The 26,330-nt window shown below is 37.1% G+C and overlaps 1 protein-coding gene across 4 annotated transcripts in view; it reads left to right on the top strand.

Annotated features, from left to right (window-relative positions):
- Positions 1–26,330, top strand: part of TPK1 (thiamin pyrophosphokinase 1) — a 386,905-nt gene that overhangs the window by 94,612 nt on the left and 265,963 nt on the right. Inside the window, exon 1 of one of the 4 annotated variants that reach the window (XM_054559957.2) lies at positions 1,740–2,082. The exons of the other annotated variants lie outside the window; for them this stretch is intronic. The gene's annotated coding sequence lies outside the window, so the exon portion shown is untranslated. Of the gene's footprint in view, positions 1–1,739; positions 2,083–26,330 lie in introns of those variants that run through there. 4 annotated transcript variants of the gene reach the window in all.

Raw genomic sequence — 26,330 nt, 5'->3', positions numbered from 1 at the left:
AACAGTACGGAAGTTTTCCACAGGGGACTACATTTAATAGAATTGTTTTGGCTGTTTACTTTGAATATTGGATTAAGATTTATTTGTTTTCAAATTGCTAAACTGATATTAACCCTATTATTCTTAGCCTGAAATATGCTCTCTGCCGCATATTTCTTTTGTCTTTTTTTGAGATGGAGCCTCACACTGTTACCCAGGCTGGAGTGCAGTGGCGCGATCTTGGCTCACTGCAGCCTCTGCCTCCCAGGTTCACATGATTCTCTTGCCTCAGCCTCCTGAGTAGCTGGGACTACAGGTGTGCACCACCATGCCTGGCTAATTTTTGTATTTTTAGTAGAGACAGGGTTTCAGCATGTTGGCCAGGCTTGTCTTGAACTCCTGACCTCAAGTGATCCTCCTGTTCAGCCTCCAAAACTGCTGGGAATACAGGCATGAGCCACCATGCCTGGCCTCTACTGGATATTTCTATGTAAGTCTCTTACATGACACATTTGAAACCACCTCATCTTTGTCTTAAAATCAGAACTTTTGTAGACTTACCTCCTTTTTTATTCACTAAGGCTCACTCTGTGGAGCTATTTTTAACCTACCACTTCCTTTTTTTTTTTTCATCCTTATGGGTATGATCAACTATTGTCAAGTTTTTCTTTACAGTGTTTTCATATTGTTCTCATCCATTTTTACTTCCTACCTAAACTAATCTCTTCTTGATGCTAGTTCTGTCCTATTCTATTTCAGCTGTTCTCTGAGTTGTCTGCTTCTGATTATTTTCCAGTTACATTTATGCTGCACATTACCTTTAGATTCATTTGTCTATGTTCTTGTTCTCTCAGTTCAGAAGCTTTGCAGGTGTAAACATTTCCTAGAGTGTGACGTCCAGCTTCCTTAGGCTTTAAGAAGTGTTTACAATTTATTTTTGAAATTTCTTTCCCATCCTCACTCGTATATGTGTGTCTTCACAGGTAGACTGAGCATAAAGTCGTTGGCTTCTCTCTCTTTATGTTGGTGCTTCGTATAGCACCTTGCGTGTTGTGCGCCATTGGAGATTGTGTTGAAGAAGAGAATCTCTTTTTAAAGAAAATATTTAAATTGATGCATATTAGTTGTACATGTTTATGTGGTACATGTGATATTTGATATATGCATACAGTGTGTCATGATCCAATCAGAGTATTTAGCATATCCATTGTCTCAAACATGTATCATTTCTTTGTGTTGGGAACACTTCAGATCTTCTGTTTTGAAATATATATTATTGTTAACTGTAGTTATACTACTGTGCTATTGCATACTAAAACTTATTCTTTCTATCTAAGTTTATGTTTGTACCCATTAACCAGCCTCTCTTCATCTACCTGTCCCCTAGCCTTCCCAGCCTCTGGTTACTATCCTTCTACTCACTACCTCCATGAGATCAGCATTCCTAGCTCTTGTAATCTCTGTTACTTGTACATTTCTGTTATTCTGCCTGCCTGCACTTCTTTCTGTGTGTCTGGCAGCCTGTCTGTCTGCCTGCTTGTGCCCATTTATTTACTGTGACTTCATGTTCTACATTTTCCATTTGAGGAAAATTGGTCTGATGTCTACTGGCTACTTCAATTTGATCCCCCCCCGCCCTTTTTTTTTTTTTGGTGAGCACATAAACAAGTTTTTTTTTTTCAATTTTTACTTTTCTTCTAAAATTTAAAGACTTCTACAACCAGTTTTTTTTTGTTTTTGTTTTTGTTTTTTTTGCAGAATATCATTGCATTGCTTCCTTGAGTCCCTCATAGCATGGGAGCTCTCTGCATGTTGTATCTCAAGGGAAATTATCCTTGTAGTGTATACGGTATTTTTAAAGTGTTTCCGTGGAAAGCAGATGGACTCTTTATTTTGTATATCTCTGTATTTCTGATTATCCATGCAGTGGAAGTGATTAATTAATATAGATAATGGCAAGATTGTTACAGAACCATTGACTTTTACATTCAGGTAACTTATTGGTAATACTCTTTTGGCAGTTAACTGCCACCAAGTGGTGGTTGTATGCCATAGCTCTGTAGCATGAACAGTGTTTCCAATAAACCGTCCACCGCAAAACCCGTAAGTTTCTATATGTTAATATCCAGCATCTTAATGAAAAATTACACTTAGCATTATATAGTGAATTGAAAACCAGTATTTTTCAGGAAACATTAAAAAAGTAAACTTTTTTCTGTATTTTTTGTTTTTTGTTTTTGTTTTTTTTGTTTTTGTTGTTTCTTTTTCTTTGCTTTTTTTCATATTTTTTAAAAAGTAAACATTTTGTGTTTCAAAGATTGCTATCAAGAAAGTGAAAGGAAACCCAGAGAATGGGAAGAAATATTTGCCAATCATATTTGCCAGTCTTATATCTGGTAAAAGACTTATATCTAGAACATATAAAGAATTCTTACAGCTCAATAATAAGAAAAATGATCCAATTTAGAAACGAACAAGGGATCTGAATAGACTTATTCCAAGGAAGATATAAAAATGGCCAAAATGCACATGAAAAGATGCCTGACATCATTAGTCATCAGGGAAATGCAAATCAAAACCCAAATGAGATACCACCTCACACCCTCTAAGATGGCTAGAGTAAAAACTTCAGATACTAGCAAGTGTTGGGGTGGATGTGGAGAAAGCAGAACCCTCATATACTGCCGGTGGGAATGCAACATTGTGCAATAAATTTGGAAAACAGTCTGGCAATTCCTCAAATTGTTAAAAATAGAGTTACCATTTGACCCAGCTATTTCCACTCCTAGGTATGTACCCAAGAGAAATGAAGATATATGTCCAAACAAAACTTGTATTCAAATGTTCACAGCTGTGTTACTCATAATAGCCCAAAGGTAGAAACAACCCAAACATCCAGTAATGGGTGGATGAATGGAAAAAACAATGGAAAAAGAATATGTTCCATTCATATAATAGAAAATTACTTGGTCATAAAAAGGAATGATGTATTGATATATGCTGTGACATTGCTGAACCTTGAAAATATTAAGCTAAATGAAGGAATGCAGACACAGAAGAACATATTATGGTTCCATTCATATGAAATGTCCAGAGCAGGCACATCTATAGAGATATAGAATATATTAGTAGATGCTGGAGACTAGGGCAATAGGGGAGACTTACCAAAGTGTAGGGTTTCTTTTTAGGATGATGAAAATATTCTAAAATTGGTTATGATGGTTGCACAACTCTGTGAATATACTAAGACCATTGATTGTACAATTTAAATGTATTAACTTTATGGTATGTTAGTTATATTTCAATAAGGTGTTACCCCCCAAAATAGACATTAAGGTGTACTTTATTATCTTTTAATCTTTATTATCCCATCAATGTAATATTTGTCTTGATTAGGATGTTCACTTTTTTATGAGCTTTAACTTATAGCAAAATTTATTTTGTACTCTGTCCTCACTTCTGGATATGTTCATTTTGTTCACGTGCTATAGGCCAGTGGTTCTCAAATTTAGCATGCATCAGAATTACCTGGAGGGCCCTAGCCCAGCATTTTGGATTCAGTGAGTCTGGGATAGCATTTAAGAATTAACATTCCTGACAGGTCTGTCTTACTTCCTTCTCCTCCTTCCTCCCTTCTCTTCCTCCCTCCCTCCCTTCTCCCCCTCCCTTATTCACTTCCCTCCCCTCTACTCTCCTGCCCTGCCCTCCCCTCCCCTCCCCCTCCTTCCCCCTCCTTCCCTCCTTTCCTTCCTTCTTCCCCCACGTTTTGTTTTCTTTCTCTTTCTCTCTTTCCCTTTCCCTTTTCCTTTCCTTTTCTTTTTTCTTCTCTTTTTTCTTCTCTCTCTCTTCTCTTCTTTTTTCTCTTTTCTTTTCTCTCTTCTCTTCTCTTCTCTTTTTTCTTTTCTTTCTCCCCTCCCTCCTTTCCCTCCCTCTGGTCTGGTTTGAGAACCAGTGGCTTAGGTCTTAGGGGACCGTTTTTGTTTTAGCACAACTTTTATTAGATTCTGAGATGATGGACTTTGTAGATTTAGACTTCAGCCCTACTAAATTCTCATATAGCATCAATTCTTGTCTTTCATCAGTGAGAACATAGTTTTTAATATTATATTTCCTTTTGTGAATACTTCCCTCCTCCTCTCTGCATAATAAGTTTGATGTTTAAGTGAAAGCTTTTGTTTACTGGGTTTTAATTTTGATTTTCTTTAACATTTACGGCAACTGCTTCTTTGAAAATATGCCCTTAGAAAGCTTAGAAATTCTGTAATACTACAGAAAATAAAATATTTTGAACAGAAAAAAGTTAATTTCTTTAAAAAGTGATACATTTATGAAGCTAGGCAAAAATGTCAGTTGTTACCATATTTTGGTGTACTTCACTGTTTTTAGTACTTATTATTTTAATTCCCAGATCAAAGAGGGATCTTTGTTTATTTTAATTAGAACACTCTTGTTTACAATATTTTTACTAGGGTAAGCTTTATGTGGAAGAGTGTGACAAGCATTCATTATTAGCATTAAATTCTTAATTAAAGACACTGCTTTCTGAAGAAATTTGTCTTCTTGATTTAAAACAAACAAGCAAAGTGTTTAGTGAAAAGGAAATATCCTTAGGATTATGTCACTATAAAGTTCTTAAGCCTCTTGTCCAATGTTGCAAATTAATAATGTTCAAAATGCTTATTAAGTTAAAAAATGAATGAGCTCCATGAGCTGAGGAGCTAGCAGATTGCCGGGATTACAAAGACAACGAGACAGGACCCTTTCCTTAGCAGGATTTACAGTCTGTAAGTGTGTGTTGTAAATGAATCAGTGAGGATTTATGTAGCATCTGGGATTTTACCAATGTACTGTGCAGGATGCTTGAAAGGGAATTTGAGAGGCAGATAAGGAAGGCTGTGCCCTTGAGAGTTTTTAACCTGTACTGAAGATGAAACCCAGCACAAGAAATAACCTCCTGTATGCATGTAGTATTTTGTGTGGTGGAGAGTATGCATGCTGCTGCAATTCTAAAAGGGACTTTAGGGATTGAGCAGAGATCTGCGTGGATGCACACACGTCAGGAGTTGGCTGAAAAACTGCTGCAGGCAAAAATGCCATCGCTGATAATAAATTGTAAGGAGATCAAAAGTGATGTTTCAAAAAGGAAAAAAAAAAAAAAAAAAACACCAGGGCATAGAATTCTTTATTTATTATGCTGGTGTGGAAGGGAACAGCTGTTATCTTTCAAACTGAAGAATCCTGACTGACGCTGACCAGTTTAGTGCCTCTCTCTTCTACTGTATTACAGAGGGTGTTTTTTCTTGGGCTTTGGCTGGCATGACAGTGTTCGAGGATCCTTCTGGAAAAGTAGAAGAACCTGGAAGCCAAAAACCCAGCCAGGTTATACTTAAAATATTTCACAATGTTGAAGTAAAGTATGCCACTGGGATTAAGAATTCTACTTTATGAGCAGAGGCAGAAATGTAATGAAAAGATCGTAATATAGGGAATATTAGAAGCAACCTATTACCTTGGACTTACCTGCCACATTTGAGTGTTAGAACAGTCTCGAGTGCTAATAACCGTGGAAAATTTGATTTCAAATATCCATTTTTAGCCAAAGAATTGGATTGTCTGTCCTTCATATAACAGTAACAGTTACATTGGAAGACTTGTATGGAGAATGTCATGTAGCACAGTTAGGCACTATCTGCTGAAAACACTTTGAATTTAACCTAAAACTTTTTTACTCATTATAGTTGTTTTATGTATGTGTACTGAATTGCAGTCAGATATTGTAATTATTATATCAATACAGTCTTGCCTAGGTCTTATGACTTTTAATTAATGAGAACATGCTTCCTTGACTTAGCCAGATTTTTAAATTGAGGAGAGATGCTTGCTAGGGTGAATTAGCCAACAGTTTATAAATACGATGGATAGATCATACCTATTCACATTTTTTTTTTACCGTATTGCAAAAATAATTTAATAAGGAAACTTGAATCAGTCAATTTAAACTGTTTTGTAACACTGTTGATTTAAATGTCTTCAAAATATTTTCCTCATCTATAAAGACTATGTGATTGTATCGGACCCTTATATCACATGTGGAAATATTTCCAAATATATAAAAATACATAAATGTAAAAAAGAAAAAATTTTTGAAGGCAATCAGGATATATGTGAATGTAGGATTAGGGAAGGTCTTTCTCTTCTAGGATTGGAAACCTAGAAGTTTAAAAGCTAGGAGTATTTGACTGTATAAAAGTTAGTAGCTGGGTGTAGTAGAACACAACTGTAGTCCCAGCTACTTGAGAGGTTGAGGTGGGAGAATCACTTGAGCCTAGGAGGTTGAAGCTGCAGGGAGCCGTGATTACAGCACTACACCCTAGCCTGGGTGACAGCGAGACCCTATCTCAAAAAAAAAAAAAAAAAAAAAAAGTACATTTTCGTTGGCATAAAATACCATAATCAGTGTTAGTAGAAAAACAATAGATATGGAATTATAAGTATAAACAAAGTAACTGCCCAATCATCATTGAATAGTTATATATTGTGGCATGTAAGTGTCAAAGAATATTATGCCATTTTGAAAAAAAAGAATTAGAGCTGCACTCATTGCCTTGGAATTTCAGTGAGGTATTGAGTGAGGAGAAAAGTAGGATGCAGAAAAGTTCCCATTATTTGATCTGATTTTAATAAAATAAGTGAAGTAAACAAATCCACATATACATGTTTAGTGTGTATGGGTGAAAATTTATTTGTCTCTGTATAAACATGGAGAAACAGGGATCCTATAATGTGTCTCTTAGACAGGGGTTGGGGAAGGGAATAAGGTGTGAGCATAGAGAAGAGAGAGGGAGAGAGCAAGCAAAAAAGAAAAACTGCAAAAATAGCATAAATAAAAGGCTTTATGATATGAACACATTTATACATATAAGATTTGAGATAATTATATAAACTGTGTATGTGTAGTTAAAATTGAAGACAAAAACAACGTGAAAGAGTGGGAGCTGATATGTGTACAAACAGAATTGACTGTAGACATCTTCTTTGGTTATAGGCAGAACAATAATAAGGTTTTGAGAAATACATATTTGATAACTATAAAAAAACTTTTCTCACGACCGTTTTTTGTCTAATGGTTAGTAAACCTTTTTATATTGCAATCTTCCGTGTTGCTGTGAATCTCCAATTTATTTGAGAAAATGACATTCAGAAATGCTTAATAGGTATAGTATTCAATTATTATTTCAATAAACATATGGATAACACTTATGTATGGCATAGATAAGTCCTGCATACAGTGGCACACAGAGGTGAGGTAGATAATTTGCCTGAGGGAGGTCTGAGAAGGCTTCCAGGAGGATTCAGAGAATGCATGCTAGGTGGGGGGCAGCAAGGAAGAAAGTACAGAATGGAGAAAGAGTATATATTTCTGTTTTAAATGCAATGGGACAAAACAACAAAGCAATAGATTGGAAATGGAAATTGATTGCTGCATTTTATTGAGTCTAAGAGACTCTATCAGTTTTATGATGCATGAGTATTTTATATACCACAGGAAAGAAAAACTTGCTTATTAAACTATTTTATATATATGTAAATATATATGTATATACATATAAACTATTTTATATATGTAAATATATGTATATACATATAAACTATTTTATATATGTAAATATGTATATACATATAGTTTAATAAGCAAGTTTTTCTTACATATATTCATATATGTGTGTGTGAATGTGTGTGTGTATGTGTATTATATATATGCGTGTGTGTGAATATGTGTGTGTATGTGTGTGTATATATATATATATATAATTTTTTTTTTTTTTTTTTTGTGAAACAGAGCTTCACTACTATTGCCCAGGCTGGAGTGCAATGGAACAACCTCGGCTCACTGCAACCTCCACCTCCCGGGTTCAAGCGATTCTCCTGCCTCACCCTCCTGAGTAGCTGGGATTACAGGCATGCACCACCACTCTGGGCAAATTTTGTATTTTTAGTAGAGACGGGGTTTCTCCATGTTGGTCAGGCTGGTCTCGAACTCCTGACCTCAGGTGATCCACCCACCTCAGCCTCCCAAAGTGCTGGGATTAGAGCCGTGAGCCACTGTGCCCAGCCTGTTTATTATATTAACAGTTATTATCTCACAGATTCTCTGGGGCAAGAATTCAAGAGCTAGTTATCATAGGTGGTTCAGGCTTAGTATCTCTTGTGAAATTGTAGTCAAGATGTTGGTTGGTGCTGTGGTCGTCTGAAGGATTTCCTGGGGCTGGAGAATGTAGTATCAAGATGGCATACTCACATTGTTGATGCTGATGGGAGAATCCCTTGTCCCCCATGGAGATGGTTGACTACTTTTACAGCATGGTGGTTGTCTTTCCCCAGAGTAAATGATCCTAGAGAACAAGTGAGAAAGATTCTGAAATGTCTTTTATGACCTAGTTTCCAAAATCACATTTCATTACTTCTATCATATTTGTTAGAAGTGAGTTGCTAAGTCAAGCCAACTTTCAAGGGTAAGGAAATTAGACTCTACCCTTCTACGTGTCAAACGAGGAAAAACAAGGAATTTGTGGACATATTTGAAACCACAGTATTCTTAAAGATATAAGTGAAAAAAATGGTCAAGGATATTTTTTAAAACTTTGCGTTTATTGTGTAACTCTTCTGAATCACTTTGCAAGAGAGTTGTTGATGTTCATGTTTTTCAACATAATATTGTCTTCTGTGCCACTAATAACATTGGCGATGAAGCATTTTTAAATGAATGATAGAGTGTTGACTTCCAGACCTTTCTTCAAGCTGCTGTCATCAAAGATGCATGTTTCAATGCTACTGTTTTCATAATCTTACCATATGAGTCAATGGAAAGGATTCAGTGAAATATGAATATTCATTTACCTTCCTAAGATGGTTCTCAAATGGCTTATTGATTGAAATGTTGAAAAGTTTCTGGCCCAGATACGTCACCCAGTTTTTGCATATATGGATAATGACACTATGTCATGATTGTCATCGGGCCAACAAATGTTTTTGAGACATATCCTATTTTCAGATTGTTAAAATATAAAAAGAACATGCTTGTTATTACTCAATGATGTAGATAGCTATTCTTTTTGTTGGCTCAGTACTCCCCCTTTGTTGGCAAAAATACCTCTTCTCTCTCATTCTAACCATGTAGTTCTAGTGGAAGCTGCCAGTCATCATAGCCCAGACATTGGCTGCAGTGGTGGATTCCCTGAGCTGTGTCCAGGTCGATGGTCCCCCTGGCCACTGAGATTGGCTCAGGGATGGACACATGACTCAGTCCTATCTGTGTTCTCTGGATTTTATTTTTAAACTGGAACTAGCCAGGTAAAGTGCTTTTCTGGCATTGTTTAGGAAATATGAAAGAAATTTCAGTTTCCTTTGCAGACATGTGTTCTGGCTTGGAATGACAGGGGCAGAACCTGCAGAAAGCCATGATGCTAACAAGGACTTTTATAAATAAATTCACCTGCTTTGTTTAAGGTAGTTCAAGTTGGGATCCTGTTCTGACCCATTAAAATTTGTAAACTATAATTTCATTACCTATGTGTTTTGCCTTTGTATACAATAAAACATAAAAATCACATCAGCCTTGAGGGCTGATGTGATTTTTATTTTATGACTTTGTCGCCATCCCTATTTTTTCCATTAGCTTTTGTTTTCTTTAACTGAAGATACTTTTACTACTGTGGTTTTCAAAAACATCACTCTTGTAGTTGGGAAATAAATAACCTTTTATTAATAATATAACTTTTAGTCTAGGCATGGTGGTTCACAGCTATAATCTCAGCATTTTGGGAGGCCTGGGCAGAAGGATCAGTTGAGCCCAGGAGTTCAAGACCAGCCTAGGTAACATGGCGAGATCCCATCTCTGCAAAAAAAATTTTAAAAATGAACTGAGCATGGTTTTCTGTTCCTGTAATGTCAGCTACTCGGGAGGCTGAGGTGGGAGGATCACTTGAACCCAGGAGGTTGAGGCTGCAGTGAGTCATTACTGTACCACGCTGTATCCAGCGTGGGCGATAGAGGGAGACTCTGTCTCAAAAAATATATGTATATATATATGTAAAACTGTTAGATTCACCAATAAGTGACTTTTTGATGCATAATTAATACAAAGGGAAGATAACTAGGAACTTGTTCGACATCCAAAATGTTTCTTCAGGAAAATAGCAGACTTTAGAAATTGCCTAATGTTGTTCCTATGGTTTACCTTTGGCTTAGACAAAATTTATTTGACTAAGAAGAAGTATCAATTTGCAATGAAGAAAATTGAAGTCTTAGCAATACCAGAAGTGTGAAGTACTGAACAATTCAATTTATACGTGGGACATTTGTTGCACCAGGCTTCATGCCGCTGAATATGGCTGCTCAAGAGAATAGTCATGTTAGATGTAAATTTTAATAGTAATATTTATATACTGTTTTTACAAAGTTTACTTGAACATTAAAAACTAGGCATTGCTGAAAAATTACTGTTTTTTAGGTCTTTTTTGATTCCTTTCATCAGCATTTTGGTAGCTTTTACCATATATTTTTAAAAGTACCGAGTTTTTAAATGTGTAATTTTCAATGTTTAGATAAACTCTGTGTAAACAGTATATAAATATTACTATTAAAATTTGTATCTAACATGACTCAGCATTTTGGTAATTTTTACCATATATTTTTAAAAAATGGTGTTTAAAATAGTATTTTTAAAAATATATGGTAAAAATTACCAAAATGCTGATGAACGATGGTATTTTAAATACCATAAAATGATATTTAAAAAATATAGAACATACATTTTAATGTTTTTGCCTAAGTATTCTTTTTCTTTAAAGTGATTATAAATGACATTGTTTTTTAAATTTTGTTTTCCACATGTTCATTATTGGTAGATAGAAATGTGATTGATTTTTGTATGGGGGTAAAGAGATCCTAATTTGAAAATTAACACTATTTGTTCCCATAGAAATAATGAACCACACAAAAGGCAATGTTCTTATTTAGGTGAAATCTTCAATGTTTTTGGTAACTTTTTTTTAGGTTTTATATAATGTTCAGCTATAGCATACAAATCATTTAAAATATAACTTTATTTTAGGAGAAAATTTTTGAAAGAAATATTCATCAAGAGAAAATAATTTTATAAGGAATTGAATGATCCATGATACATAATTTTTGGAATATATTGATAATTCAATATGCAGAAAGAATCATTTAAGTTTAATTTTTTTAAGACTAAATTAGTTTTGATTATCTGCTTAGTTTTCAAAAGTCAGCTTGATAGCCTTGCCTCTAAAAATCACTCAGTGTATCTCCTTCTAAATAGACATATATTAAACATAATGATTTGGACATCTAATTAATGCCATTTAAAATGAATTATACATATTATCTTTGCTCATTCAATCATCTATTTAAAAATATATAATAGGTAAATTTAGTAGTCAGCACACGCATTCATATTTGAAGTCTTACAGTAGATTTATGTGTTATTTTCTCAGTAACCTAAGGTTTGCTAGTAACTTTGTTATCCTCTGATAAAACCTGCCTTTATTAGTTAATGTTGACTTTGCTGCCTTCGCACGATATTCACTACCACTCTATGGGTTGCAGAGTTATGACCACCATAAATAAAGACAGCATGAAGAGAAGGAAGAGATAGAATAGACAATTTATTTTCATGCATTTTTGGCTACCATCTAACTCACGCTTGTCAGAGGAAAGTGGAGTTTAATGGTCATCCTTAACAAGTTTAGGAAAAAAATGTGCATTTTTACTCCTTCCATGTTGTGTTTTATGGTTATATCACATTTGGTTCAGAATAATGATGATTCAGTAATGACATTTTATTATTCAAGCTTGATGAATAGGATTGGGAAGGGTTGTTTATTTTATCCTTCCAGTTCTCTGTAACTAACAGTTTGACAAGAGTGAGAGACACTGACTGATGCTGTACAGAGACTGTTTAATGTTTTTTAATGAAGTGCTGGAGTTAAAATGGAAATATCTCTAGCCTAATTCAGACCCTGGCAGGTAAGGCTTGTTCCTTCTAGTGTGTTTATTGGAGCTCTGTCCAGCTTCATTTCACATGTGTGTTTTGGGGATTAGATATGTAAATACATATGTGTATATTAATATAATACATATATAAACATATGTTTGTATATATTCAAAAACCTTTTACAGTGCTTTAATTTTGTTTTACCAGCAAAATTCTTTTCCTCAAGTGAAATCATAGATAAGAAATCCTCTGGAAGTTTCCAGGACAGAAAACATACAAATGGAGCTCCTCTGGCTGCCAGGCTTCCTTACTGCTCTGCTGCACCCTCCACTGATCTGTTCCAGTGCATGTAAATAGCGAGGATTCTTGCTAATCCCTCCTTTGCTATTCCTTAGATTTATTTATTCCGTATGTAGTAGGCAAGTCAGTAATTACCCTTTGATTACAAGGAAGTTTTAAAATGGCCTAATGACATATTTTAATCAGTTTGAATGGAGTGAGCGCATAGCTCCTTTATTTTGTTTAGTTCATGAACTGATATCACTGTAAGCCAGACGACTGTTTGGAGGGAAAGATCATTTTTAAAGAAGTGAGAATTTTAATATATACATTGGAAATGGAATCAATCCAAAGTAAATATACAGAATTCCATTATGCCTCTAATTTTGGTATTTGTTAGCCAGTTTCCTTATGTTGTCTGTATAGAGTGATAAAAGTGAGAGATGGCCAAATTGAATTGTTCTGTTATTTAACATTAGGGAATTACACATTACTGTGCTAGTAAGTTTTATAGGATATTTATGTATATATGTATTTATTTATTTCAGAGACAGGGTCATGCTCTTGCTCAGGCCGGAGTGCAGTGGTGTGATCATGGTTCAGCGCAGCTTTGAACTCCTAGGCCCAAGTGATCCTCACGCTGTGGCCTCCCAAGTAGCTAGGACCTACAACTGGTGTGCACCAATATGTGTGGCTAATTTTTAAATTTTAATTTTTGTAGCGATGGAGTCTTGCTTTGTGGCCCAGGTTGGTCTCCACCTCCTGTCTTCAAGTGATCCTCCTGCTTCAGCCTCCCAGTGCTGGCGTTACAGGTGTGAGCCACTGTGGCAGGCCTGAAATCAGGAATAAAAAATGCAGCACAACTAGAATTTTTTTTCAATTATATGAAGTTTGAACAATTATTCTTGGCTTAAAACTTTTAAATGATTTTTTATATAGATAAAATTATGATCATTTCCCCTTTGACAGTTGGAGTAAAATATTCTGCAATTGGAATGTCATGCTAATGAGGCTTGTCTTTTGGCCAAAATAGGATATAATGAAACATGCTTTATGTAGGGACCAGCCCCACAGGTTCGGTGGGTCTCTCCCTGTGTGCGGCAACGAGAGAGTGTAGAAATAAAGACACAAGACAAAGAGATAAAAGGCAGCTGGGCCCGGGGGAGCACTACCACCAATGCGCGGAGACCGGTAGTGGCCCCGAATGTCTGGCTGCGCTGTTATTTATTGGATACAAGGCAGAAGGGGCAGGGTAAAGAATGTGAGCCATCTCCAATGATAGGTAAGGTCATGTGGGTCACGTGTCCACTGGACAGGGGGCCCTTCCCTGCCTGGCAGCCCAGGCAGAGAGGGAGAGGAGACGAGAGAAAGACAGCTTATGCCATTATTTCTGCATATCAGGGACTATTAGTACTTTCACTAATTGACTACTGCTATCTAGAAGGCAGAGCCAGGTGTACAGGATGGAACATGAAGGCAGACTAGGAGTGTGACCACTGAAGCACAGCATCACAGGGAGACAGTTAGGCCTCCAGATAACTGTGGGCAAGCCTGACTAATGTCAGGCCCTCCACAAGAGGTGGAGGAGCAGAGTCTTCTCTAAACTCCCTCGGGGAAAGGGAGACACCCTTTCCCAGTCTGCTAAGTAGCAGGTGTTGTTCCTTGACACTTTTCGCTACCGCTAGACCATGTTCCGCCTGGTAACGGGCGTCTTCCCAGACGCTGGCGTCACCGCTAGACCAAGGAGCCCTCTGGTGGCCCTGTCCGGGCATAACAGAAGGCTCACACTTGTCTTCTGGTCACACCTCACTATGTCCACTCAGCTCCTATCTCTGTATGGCCTGGTTTTTCCTTGACTATGATTATAGAGCGAGGATTATTATAATATTGGAATAAAAAGTAATTGCTACAAACTAATGATTAATGATATTCATATATAATCATATCTAAGATCTATATCTGGTATAACTATTCTTGTTTTATATTTTATTATACTGGAACAGCTCGTGTCCTCTGTCTCTTGCCTCGGCACCTGGGTGGCTTGCCGCCCACACTTTATGCTTCAACAGACTGTGGACAGTTGTCTCTCCATCGTCCTTCTGAAGGGGCCACTCTTGGCATCCTGGAAGCGTGTTAATGCCGAATGTCTTTGATATGTCATTTGTTTGTTTGTTTGTTTTTGTTTTTGTTTTTGTTTTCGAGACGGAGTTTCGCTCTTGTTGCCCAGGCTGGAGTGCAATGGCGCAACCTCTGCCTCCCAGGTTCAGGCAATTCTCCTGCCTCAGCCTCCCAAGTAGCTGGGATTACAGGCATGTGCCACCACGCCCAGCTAATTTTGTATTTTTAGTAGAGATGGGGTTTCTCCATATTGGTCAGGCTGGTTGTGAACTCCCGACCTCAGGTGATCCTGCCTCAGCCTCCCAAAGTGCTGGGATTACAGGCGTGAGCCACTGTGCCTGGCCTAATATGTGATTTTTAATCATTTGATCAAGACTGTTATTCTGGGATCAAAAGATTTTATTGTTTTTAAGTGTTATGATAAAGAAGATGTAGTTATCACTGCTGCAATACTAGTGGGATTTGTACACATTGGTGTATAGCTTGGTATAAAATTTGAGTTTATAATGGAAATAAATATTTAAAAAGTTAAAACTTGAAGTTAAGTGGTAGTGAGAGTTTTTATAATGAAATCTTTTAGACATTTAGAGAATAGCACCACATCCCCATTGAAAATTTAAGTGAAAGAGTGAGTGTGTGTGTGTGTTTGTGTGTGTGTGTGCACATGCCTTCCAGTTTTTTACAATGGAGTCTCTGTTTTCTTAAGTTATAAATAGAAACAATAAAAATATCTTATTAGATTACTGTGAGGATAAAATAATATCTAAACTGGAAGGTTGTAATTACTTGATAAATGGCAGCCATTATTAGAATTGTTATTAAGAACAATGTACAGTTTCTATCTTTTCAGCATCTTAGGGAATTTCATAAATGTCGTGTACCTATGGTCCCCTGAACTTATCCTCCTTGTTATGTTTAAGGACTATAATTAGATTATTTCCTTAACTTGATTCAATATTATGTTTGTTCTTTCTTAAGAGCAAAACCAAAATAAAAACACAAATTTAAAAATAATTTTATCGAAATTGCAAATGCAATTTAAGAACTTCGTCAAAACAATAAAAACGAATCACCCAGGGGAAATAATAATAATGTCTATAATTATACTATCCAGAAATATCCCCTGATAACACCTTGGACCATTTCTTTCTAGTTTTGTGTGCATAGACATGTGATCTTATTTACTAAAATGGATTCATATTGTAGATATAGTAGCATTTCAGATGTTTAATGATGATGATGGTGTTGATGGTGGCAGTGACAATGATAGCTAACAATTTATCATGTTTACTATGTGTCAGTCACTGTTCTGAGACCTTTTCATAGATTGACTCATTTAACTCTTAGAAGCAGGTGCTCTTATTATTTTCATGGAACAGATGAGGAAATTGAGATTAATGATTTGCTCAAGATCACATAGCAAGTCACATGTGCTCAAGGTAACACAGCCAGTGGCAGAGTGGGCTTAATCCCTAATTTATACGTATCTGCTCAATTAAACTTCCTATTAAGTCATTAGTGATTCATCTCCTTTTATCATATGAAAAGTTAATGATTACAACATATAATACAGTAATTTGTTTTGGAAAATGCCCTCTTTCAAACACTGTGTTTCACAAAACTTAAAAAAAAAAAAAAAAAACTTACTAGGGGCCAGGCACAGTGGCTCACACCTGTAATCCCACCACTTTGGGAGGCTGAGGTGGGTGGATCACCTGAGGTTGGGAGTTTGCGACCAGCCTGGCCAACGTGGTGAAACCCTGTCTCTACTAAAAAAAAAAAAAAAAAAAAAAATTAGCTGGGTGTGGTGGCATGCAACTATAATCCCAGCTACTGAGTTGCAGTGAGCTGAGATTGTGCCATTGCACTCCAGCCTGGGCAAAAAGAGTGAAACTCCATCTCAAAAACAAACAAACAAATAAAACACACACACACATCTTACTAGGGAAAACAGACTGTAAACTTTTATCTAGTTATATTGTTGTTTGTAATGTGACAAAACATTTTTTCAGGCTTTGATTTGGATTTTAGTGCTTAAATTTGCAGCAGTGGTTCGCACTTGGGATCCAACACATTCAGCATCCCTAAGAGCTTAAACGTATGCTCTGCATCCCAAAACAGTTCCAGGAAGACAAATGTCTTAAGGGTCTCTTATGTTTTAGATTATCTCAGGGTCTCAGTTAAAAATTTACACTTTATTAAAGATAATTTACTGAGTCTTAACTAAAGTTTAAGTTGAACTACAGTTTAAGATTAATAATATTTGATGTTCATGCAGTCAGTTATATGTCATGTTTTTATTAGGATGCAGTGACCAACGGTAAAATATTTAGTTAATATTTAAAACATCGGTTAATATTTATTCAATTACTTAGTTAATATCCACTAATAAATGTTAAAATATCAGTTAATATTTAGAGAATATTTACAGCTTGCCCAAGGTGTAAACTTTCATAAATATATTTGACCCAAAGTACTGTGCATTTTGTGTACTGCTTGACTACAACATCGTTTGCTTTGATATGTCTTGTTGATATTATTCTATGAATACCTTTTTAAAAACATAGCATTTGAATCATTTTTTGTGTTTATTCTTGACATCATCTAAAGCACACAGGCTTATGGAAGGGCGAGGTAGAATGAGGTAGGGTTTTTCAGTTTGTTTTTAAATATGTTTTTTGTAGTTATGTTTAATGATGGTACAGTGTGTTAGACTTGCCTTTTTTTTAAGTAAAAATTAGTTACAAATTTCATTGTCAGAGTTCACAATCTTTTCCCTTAGAAGGGAGTGCTCAGTGAACGGTTAGATCCATGTGAATACATAAAAGCAGTGAGCACGTTTTTGTTTTTAAATGGAGAGAATAGTTTAATGAGCCTCCATCTTCAACATTTGCTAACTCATGGCCAATTTTGCTTGATATTACCCTTTTCTACTGGAGTATTTGCAAGCAAATGTGAGATATGTCATTTTAATCCGTAAATAAGGAAATACTTGAAAAAATATTCCTAGTGTTTGTTTTATGTGGTTGCACTTAATATTACCATAATATACTTAAGCTTATTGTATTGAAAAATGCTGGAGGGCCTCATTTGGTATGCATGAATCAAGCCAGCTGCCCAAGAAAGATGTGAAAACAGATGGAATTTTTATGTGTTTTAGATGTTGTGATCACATGTACCACCAATCCTTCATTCTGTTTTTCAGGATGGAAACATTAAGTCATCCTTGATGCTTCCTTTTTTTCCTTCTCGCCTTTTAAATATATCTTCAAACTTCATCGATTTTTATTCCTTAAATGTCTCTTTAATTCACTTTTAATTCTGTATCTCCATTGCTGCCACTTACTTACTGACTATGGTAAGTGTCTTCAGGCCAGGCGTGGTGGCTCATGCCTGTTATCCCAGCACTTTGGGAGGCTGAGGCAGGTGGATCAGCTGGGGTCAGGAGTTCAAGACCAGCCTGACCAATATGGTTGAAACTCCGTCTCTACTAAAATTACAAAAATTAGTCGAGTGTGGTGGTGCATGCCTGTAATCCCAGCTATTCAGGAGGCTGAGGCATGAGAATTGCTTGAATCCGGGAGGCGGAGGTTGCAGTGAGCCAGGATCGCGCCATTGCACTCCAGCCTAGGTGACAGAGCAAGACTCTATCTCAAAAAAAAAAAAAAGAAAAAGAAAAAGAAATTGTAAGTGTCTTCAGTTATTTTCTTCTGATTACGTTTTCCCTCCTGTTGTGGTTAGGAATGGCAATTTCTCAGAATCTGAAATCTCAGATCCCTCAGATTCTGAGAGATTGCCCTTCCTAACTCTCACCATATCTTTGTAGTAAAGACAGTGTTTAATTCATCCCATTTACATTTCTGTTCTTATATTCAATTTATTCCTCAAGATGACCCTTTCATAACCACATCTTTTTCTGTTTACCAACATCAACCTTTAGGCTGCTGTCCTGAATGCCCTTTCTGTGTTTTGGGTCATACTCATTCTTGCCTCTGCTCTGCCTGCACTCTCCTCGGTTTATAAATCTGTCCTGTTTTTGATCTGTAGTCTACCTTTCCATCAAAGTCCAGCATATTTTCTTCCTTTCCTGTCAGATCCATCTTGATGACTTCAAGCTACGCATATCTTTCCCTTTTCAGAATTTCCACAAGTGTGTATAGTTGATGCTGTGAAATGGGATCTTCGGTTTTGCTTTTTTCTTGTATTATCTTCCAGTTGTTGATGGATTTTTGTGTCTAATTTGGATAAATACCTTCTTGGGTGCAGGGACTTTTCAAAACAAAGTTGGCCATCTTTTCCTTGTTGCATTTTCTTTTAATCATTACGCCAGTTGATATACCTTTCACTTCTTACACAGTTGAACAAAGAAGGAGAGGAGTTAATATCCTTACATAGTTCTCGTCCTCATCCTCATCCTCATCACCATGCCTCTCCTATCAATGAAGGGGCTGGTGTTATGAGTGTTGTGAGTGGTGGGTGCTCCTCCTCAACCTTCACATCCAAGTCTTCTTATTCAAGCAGAAGGAAAAAAGGAGGCTCTGAGATTGATTAAACCCCTTTGAAAAGACTTTTTGTAATAATAGGCTCATTAAATGAGCAAATAAGCTTTAGATTTTCTGGCACAGGAGAAAAAGGGGAAGGAGGGGAAATGAAAAGTAAGGATAGCGCTGGGCGTGGTGGCTCACACCTGTAATCCCAGCACTTTGAGAGGCTGAGGTGGGTGGATCATGAGGTCAGGAGATCGAGACCATCCTGGCTAATAGGGCGAAACCCTGTCTCTACTAAAAGTACAAAAAAATAACTGGGCATGGTGGCAGGCACCTGTAATCCCAGCTACTCAGGAGGCTGAGGGAGGGGAATTGCTTGAACCCGGGAGGTGGAGTTTGCAGTGAGCCGAGATCATGCCACTGCGCCACTGCCCTCCAGCCTGGGCGACAGAAAGAGACTCCGTCTCGAAAAAAAAAAAAAAAAAAAAAGTAAGGATAGCAGTATATAAAGCTAGGTAAGAGATGAATAAATGTATAATGTGTATAGGAAAAGAAAGACCAAAAAAAAGAAAAAAGGTACAGGTGAGTGGTAAGAGCAGTTTTAAGTAGGGAGGGAGGAAGCCTGAGAGAAGAGTTACTGAATTTTAAAAAAAGGAAAGTAAAAGATATGCTGAAAATTTAATAATTAAAAAAAAAAAAGGAGAGCCCAGAAGTTGGAGTGGAAAAGAAATGTACCCTTTGTTTTTGCTGTTAGGAATGGGACTAATATTTTAGATATTTAGATATTCTAATTCTCCTATTGTTTAAAAGAGCAAAACGTTATAAAGAATAAAGCTAATAAAAAGCTCTAAGAGGTCATTACCAGAAGTAACTCTTGGAAATTAAGAAGAGACTACATTTTTTAAAAATCTTAAGCTGTTGGTAGTTGTGGTGATTTTGATAATTTTGCATTGCCTGCTGGTTATGCTATCCCATTGGTAATTCAGCTCACCTGGATCTCAAAATGCTCTCAACCCAGATCGTGAACAAAAATAAACTTTTAGATATGTAACCATTTTATTTTCTGGACCTGTGTCCACAAGCCACATGTGGCCATTGAAATTAATTAAAATTAAATAAATGTTGAAATTCAGTTAGTCATCTTAAGTCATCTTCAGTGCTCAGTGGCCACATGTGGTTAGAAGTGCCTGTATTAGCACAGATGTTGAACATCTCAATCACCATGGAGCATTCTATTGGACAAGTCAAGACTGTAACACTTAGAAGAATTTATAGATTTTAAATATGTTAAATGAACAAACATTTTGCTTTCATGATTAGAATAAAATGTTTGTATTTTAAGTATACAAGTTGCTTTTAAAATAGGAAAAGAGCAGAATTGTTTTTAAAGTGATGCTTAGTTGCAAGTTTATCGACAGAATCTGTGAAATTGCTCGACTTTTTTTTTTTTTTTTTCCCCCTGGGTTTCTTTTGTAGATTCCTCAGAATCATCAAATAGGGTCTGAATATGCATATCTGTCCTCAGGCTTCCTCTGTTTTGATTTGTAACAGAATTTCAGGCACAGGAAAGATAAAAATCTGCTTTTTATTTGTAATGAATTCGAAAGGTCTTCGTGCAACTCTCATGATTGGTGAAATGTTTTCTGTAATTATGTATTCTGAAGAGTTCACATATTCTAGAATAGTGTTTCCCTGTTTTGCCTAATAAGATTCACACATGGCATGTGATTCCAAGGCTCTGACTCAGAACAATGCATCATCTCCAGCGGGGAGGGTCCTGAGAGTTGTCGTTTTAAAACTAGTGCCCCAGGCGATTCTCACCAGGCAAGTTTGCAGAACACCACTCTGACCATTGACATACTAAAGATGAATTTGGCAGGTTCACAATTGCTGAAAGACATTACATTTGCATTACCTGAGTAGGACTCCGCACTTATGTGACAGTAGAATGTGTTCACATATTTTGAGTAGTCAGAATTCTGACATTATTTTATAGTAGATGCAGGAAAGTATCATTGAACTAGTAATGAAACAGTATTTTCTTACCTGTACATTTTCAAGCATTAAGTCACAGAAAATGTTCTTGATGAAATTATTCAATTTATGTGTGTCTGTGTGTGTGTGTGTACACACATATATGCATAACTGCAGAACAAGTATATGTAAGCTCTTTCAAGTAAGGAGAGCCATAATTTAGGATCCTCCAAGTCTGAAGCTGGAGGGCAGTTACCTACAATGTAGTACTGAGGTATTATAAAAATTCAACTCATACGCATTGTGTCATAGTTGCCTTGGTAGAGCTTTTCTTTTTTGGTGTTATATATATAACAATGATGTGTCTTTCGGATTATGTGTCTTAGGTCTAATTGAACTATATTATATATTTGAGCTTAGTAACTTGGGTTGACCATGTAAAGAATCTATAATATATAAGGGAATGAAGCACACTGGATATGGCATGAGACGTCATGGCCTTGACTCCCAGTTCTGCCATGTCTTACGTGTGCTACCTACTGCAGCGTCAGTCATTTGAATGTTGAACTTTAGCTGCCAAACATGGTGGTAAGTCTAATGTAGTGATTCTTAACTAGACATGGATATTATCCTTACCTAGGGAAGTCTCTGAACTAAAATTATGCACACTATACTCCTGGAAATTCTGACATGTATATAGTCTTTATTACTTTTTGTTTTGTTTCTAAAATTGAGATAAAATTTCCATACCATGAGCTGGCATAGTAAGTGTGTAATTGGATGAGTATTTATAAATTGTATACATACATCAACTACCACTTCAGTTAAGATAGAAGATATTTGCATCAACCCAGAAAGTCCCTTCAAGTCTCATTTCTATCAATTCCCGCCCCATTCATAGGCAACGACAGTTTTGGTTTCCATCGTGATCGAGGAGTTTTGCAGTTCTTGGACTTCATATACATGCAGTCATAAAGAATGCACATTTTGCATCTCACTTCTTTTGCATAATAAGATTTTGCGGTTCATCCATGTTATTGCATGTATCAGTAGTTTACTTGCTTTCTTCTTCTACTTCTTCCATCCTTATTGCCATGTATTAGGCTGTTCTTGCTTTGCTATAAGGAAATACCTGAGACTGACTAAAAGAAAAGAGGTTTAATTGGCTCATGGGTCTGCAGACTGTACAGGAAGCATAGTGCTGGCATCTGATTCTGGGGAGGCCTCAGGAAGCTTATAATCATGGCAGAAATTGAAGAGGGAGCAAGTTTCTCACATGGCAAGAGCAGGAGCAAGAGAGAGATTTGGGGGGAGGTGCCACATTTCACAACAACCAGATCTTCAGCGAACTGACTCACTCTCTCAAGGACAGCATCAAGCCATGAGGGATGCACCCCCATAACCAAAACACTTCCCACCAGGTCCCACCTCCAGCATTGGGGATTACATTTCAACATGAGATTTGGGTGGGGACAAATATCCAAACTATCATTCTACCCCTGGGCTCCCAAATTTTATGTCTTCCTTGTGCTGGAAAATACAATTCATGTCTTTCTAATAGTCTTCCAAAGTCTTACTTATTCCTGCAGTAATTCAAAAGTCCAAAATCTCATGTGAGACAAAGCAAGTTCCTTCCACCTATGAGCCTGTAACATCAAAAACAAGTTAATTACTCCTAAGATACAATGGGGGTATAGGAATTGGGTTAATATTCCTGTTCTGAAAGGGAGAAATCAGCCAAAAGAAAGGGACTACAGACCCCATGCAAGCTCAGAAACCAGCAGGGCAGTCATTAAATCTTAAAACGCCAAAATAGTCCTTGACTTCAGGTTCTGCATCTGGGGAACACTAGTGTAAGAAGTGGGATCCCAAGGCCCTGGGCAGCTCCACCCCTGTGGCTTTGCAGGGTGGAGCCCCTATAGCTGCTTATAGGCTGTTGAGTGCCTGCAGCTTTTCCAGGTGCAGGATGCAACCTCTGGTGGATCTACCATTCTGGGGTCTGGAGGACGGTGGCCCCCTTCCCATAGCTCACTAGGCAGTGCTCTAGTGGGGACTCTGTGTGGAGGCCCCAACCACATATTTCGCCTCCACCCTACCCTAGTAGAGGTTCTCTGTGAGGGCTCCAGCCCTGCACTGCAGCAGGCTTCTGCCTGGGCAGCCAGGCTTGGAAATGTAGGCAGAGGCTGCCAAGCATTCTTCAGTCTTGCACTCTGCATGCCTACAGGCTTAACACCATGTGGAAGCTTAGAAGGCTTATGGCTTACACCCTTTGAAGCAGCAGTCTGAGCTGTATTTGGGGCCCTTTGAGCCAAAGCTGGAGCTAGAGCATCCAGGATGCAGGGAGCAGTGTCCTGAGGCTGTGCAGGGCATCTGGGCCTGGGCCTGGCCCAAGAAACTATTCTTCCCTCGTAGGCCTCTGGGCTGTGATGATAGGGGCTGTTGTGAAGTCTCTAAAATTCCTTGCAGGTCTTTTCCCTGTTGTTTTGGATATTTTAATAGCACTTGGCTCCCTTTTAGTTGTGCAAATCTCTCTACCAAGTGTTTGCTCCACAGCCTGCTTGAATTTCTCTCCCAAGAGAGGCTTTTTCATTCTCTGCCACTTGAGTAGGCTGTACATTTTTCAAACTTTTATGTTCTGCTTTCGTTTAGATATAAATTTCAACTTTAAGACATTTGTTTGTTCCACATCTGAGCATAGGTTGTTTGAAGCAGTCAGGGCACATCTTGGTTGCTTTGCTGCTTAGAAATTTTATGCACCAGATACTCTAAATTATCACTCTGAAGTTCAAACTTCCACAGATTCCTGTGGCAGGGCACATTGCAGCCAAGTTCTCTGCTAAGTTCATAACATGGGTGACCTTTGCTCCAGTTCCCAATAAGTTCCTGATTTCTATCTGAGACCTCACCAGCCTAGACTTCACTGTCCATATCCCTAACAGCATTTTGGTCACAACGATTTAACCAGTTTTCAAGAAGTTGCAAACCTTCCCTCATCTTCCTGTCTTCTAGCCCTCCAAACTCTTCCAATGTCTGCCTGTTAGTCAATTGCAAAGCCACCTCCTCATTTTCAGGTATCTTTATAGCAGTGCGCCACTCCTTGCTACCAATTTTCTGTATTAGGCCATTCTTGCGTTGCTGTAATGAAATACCTGTCCAGCCACGGTGGCTCATGCCTGTAATCCCAGCTACTTGGGAGGCTCAGGCAGAAGAATCACTTGTACCTGGGAGACAGAGGTTGCAGTGAGCCGAGATTGCGCCACTGCACTCCAGCCTGGGCGACAGAGTGAGAGTCTGTCTCAAAAAAAAAAAAGAAAAGAAAAAAAGCCCTGAGACTGGGTAATTTATAAGAGTTTTAATTGGCTCACATTTCTGTGGGCTGTACAGGAAGCATAATCCTAGCATCTACTTCTCCTAAGACCTCAGGAAGCTTAAAATTATGGTGGAAGGCAAAAGGGGAGCAGGCATCTCACATGATAGGAGTATGAGCAAGAAAGAGAGTGGGAGAGAAGCTGCTATTCTTTACAACAACCAGATCTCAAGACAACTCACTCACTGTCTCCAGGACAGCAGTAAGCCATGAGGGATCTGTCCCGATGGCCCAAACACCTCCTACCAGGCCTCACCTTCAACATTGGGGATTACAATTTGACATGAGATTTGGGTGGGGACAAATTTTTAAACTATCCCTTCCCATATAGTAGCCATTAACTGAGTAAACTACACTTTTTATCCATTTTTCTGTTAATGGGTTGTATTTGGTGTTTTCAGTTTTTGCCTTTATCAGTAAAGCTGCTGTAAAATCCTTGTACAAATCTTATTGGAAGAAAAAAGGTAACTATGTGAGATGATAAGTTAATTAGCTTGATTGTGGTAATCATTTCACAATGTATATGTATATCAAAACATCATGCTGTACACCCGTGATGGTTAATACTGAGTGTCAACTTGATTGGATTGAAAGAGGCAAAGTATTGATCCTGGGTATGTCTGTGAGACTGTTGCCAAAGGAGATTAACATTTGAGTCAGTGGGCTGGGAAAGGCAGACCCACCCTTAATCTGGGTGGGCACCATCTAATCGGCTGCCAGTGTGGCTAGAACATAAAGCAGGCAGAAAAATGTGAAAAGACTAGACTGGCCTAGCCTCCCAGCCTACATCTTTCTCCCATGCTGGATGCCCTTGAACACTGGACTCCAAGTTCTTCAGTTTTGGCACTTGGACTGGCTTCCTTGCTCCTTGGCTTGCTGACTGCCTATTGTGGGACCTTTTGATCATGTGAGTTAATAAAATCCCATATATATATATATAAAATTTATATATATAGATGTAATCCCATATAATAATATATTATATAATATGCATATATAATTATATGCATATAATATATAATATATAATTATATGTGCATATAATATATATAATTATATATGCATATAATATATAATATATAATTATATATGCATATAATATATAATATATAATTATATATGCATATAATATATATAATATATGCATATAATATATAATATATAATATATAATTATATGTGCATATTATATAATATATAATTATATATGCATATTATATATAATACATAATATATATATTTATCCTATTATTTCTGTCCCTCTAGAGAACTCTGACTAATACAACACCTTAAACATATATAATTTTTGTATGTTGATCACATTTCAGTAAAGCTGGAAAAATCTTTTTTTGTCGATGAATGCTTTTCTTTATTTGGGGTAAATACCATAGAGTAATTGTATATTTAACATTATGACCTGCCAGCAGGTGTTCCAAGTGGTTGAACTGTTTTACAATTCTACCAGCAATGAGTGTAGTTTCAGCAGCTTCATACCCTCTCAATATCTGGTTTTAGTTGTCTTGATTTTTAGACATTCTAGTGGATGTGAAATAGCATCATTATGGTTTTGATTCAATTTTCATTTCCTTTTCATGTGCTTGTTTAGCTATTTGTGTATTTTCTTTTGTGGAGTGTCATCAGTTCAAACCTTTTGCTTAATTTTTATTATGTTGGTGATGGTTTTATTGATAATTTGTAGCCATTGCTTATATATTTGAGATACAAGCATTTTGCTACATATGTATTACAAATGTGGTCTCCCAATCTGTGACAGTTTTCATTTAAATGTGGAGGAGAGTAGCGGAGAAAGTTGGCGGATCCTCTGAGTCCCAGGAGTACCAGTACATTTGGTAGCTGTCTTAATTCCCTCTGGAAATAATTGTTTCCTTCAGAGCATAGCCCTAAAATGTTAAGAGGGGGCAAATTCTTGGCTTCTCTTGTTAGACCTAGGCCAAGAACTGGGGTGCTACAGTCAGATTATTTTTTTCTTCAGTTGTTTCAGTTTTATTTGTTCTGTTCAGCACTGTATCTTTTAAATGATTCCTTTTCATGTTCCTGATTAGGTTAACAAAGTATTGTCTTTTTCCTTCCCCAAATAATCAGTTCATTTA

This window comes from Pongo abelii, chromosome 6 (genome assembly GCF_028885655.2).
Source record: "Pongo abelii isolate AG06213 chromosome 6, NHGRI_mPonAbe1-v2.0_pri, whole genome shotgun sequence".
Classification (NCBI taxonomy): Eukaryota; Metazoa; Chordata; class Mammalia; order Primates; family Hominidae; genus Pongo; species Pongo abelii.
This window is presented reverse-complemented; position numbering and strand designations above follow the sequence as displayed.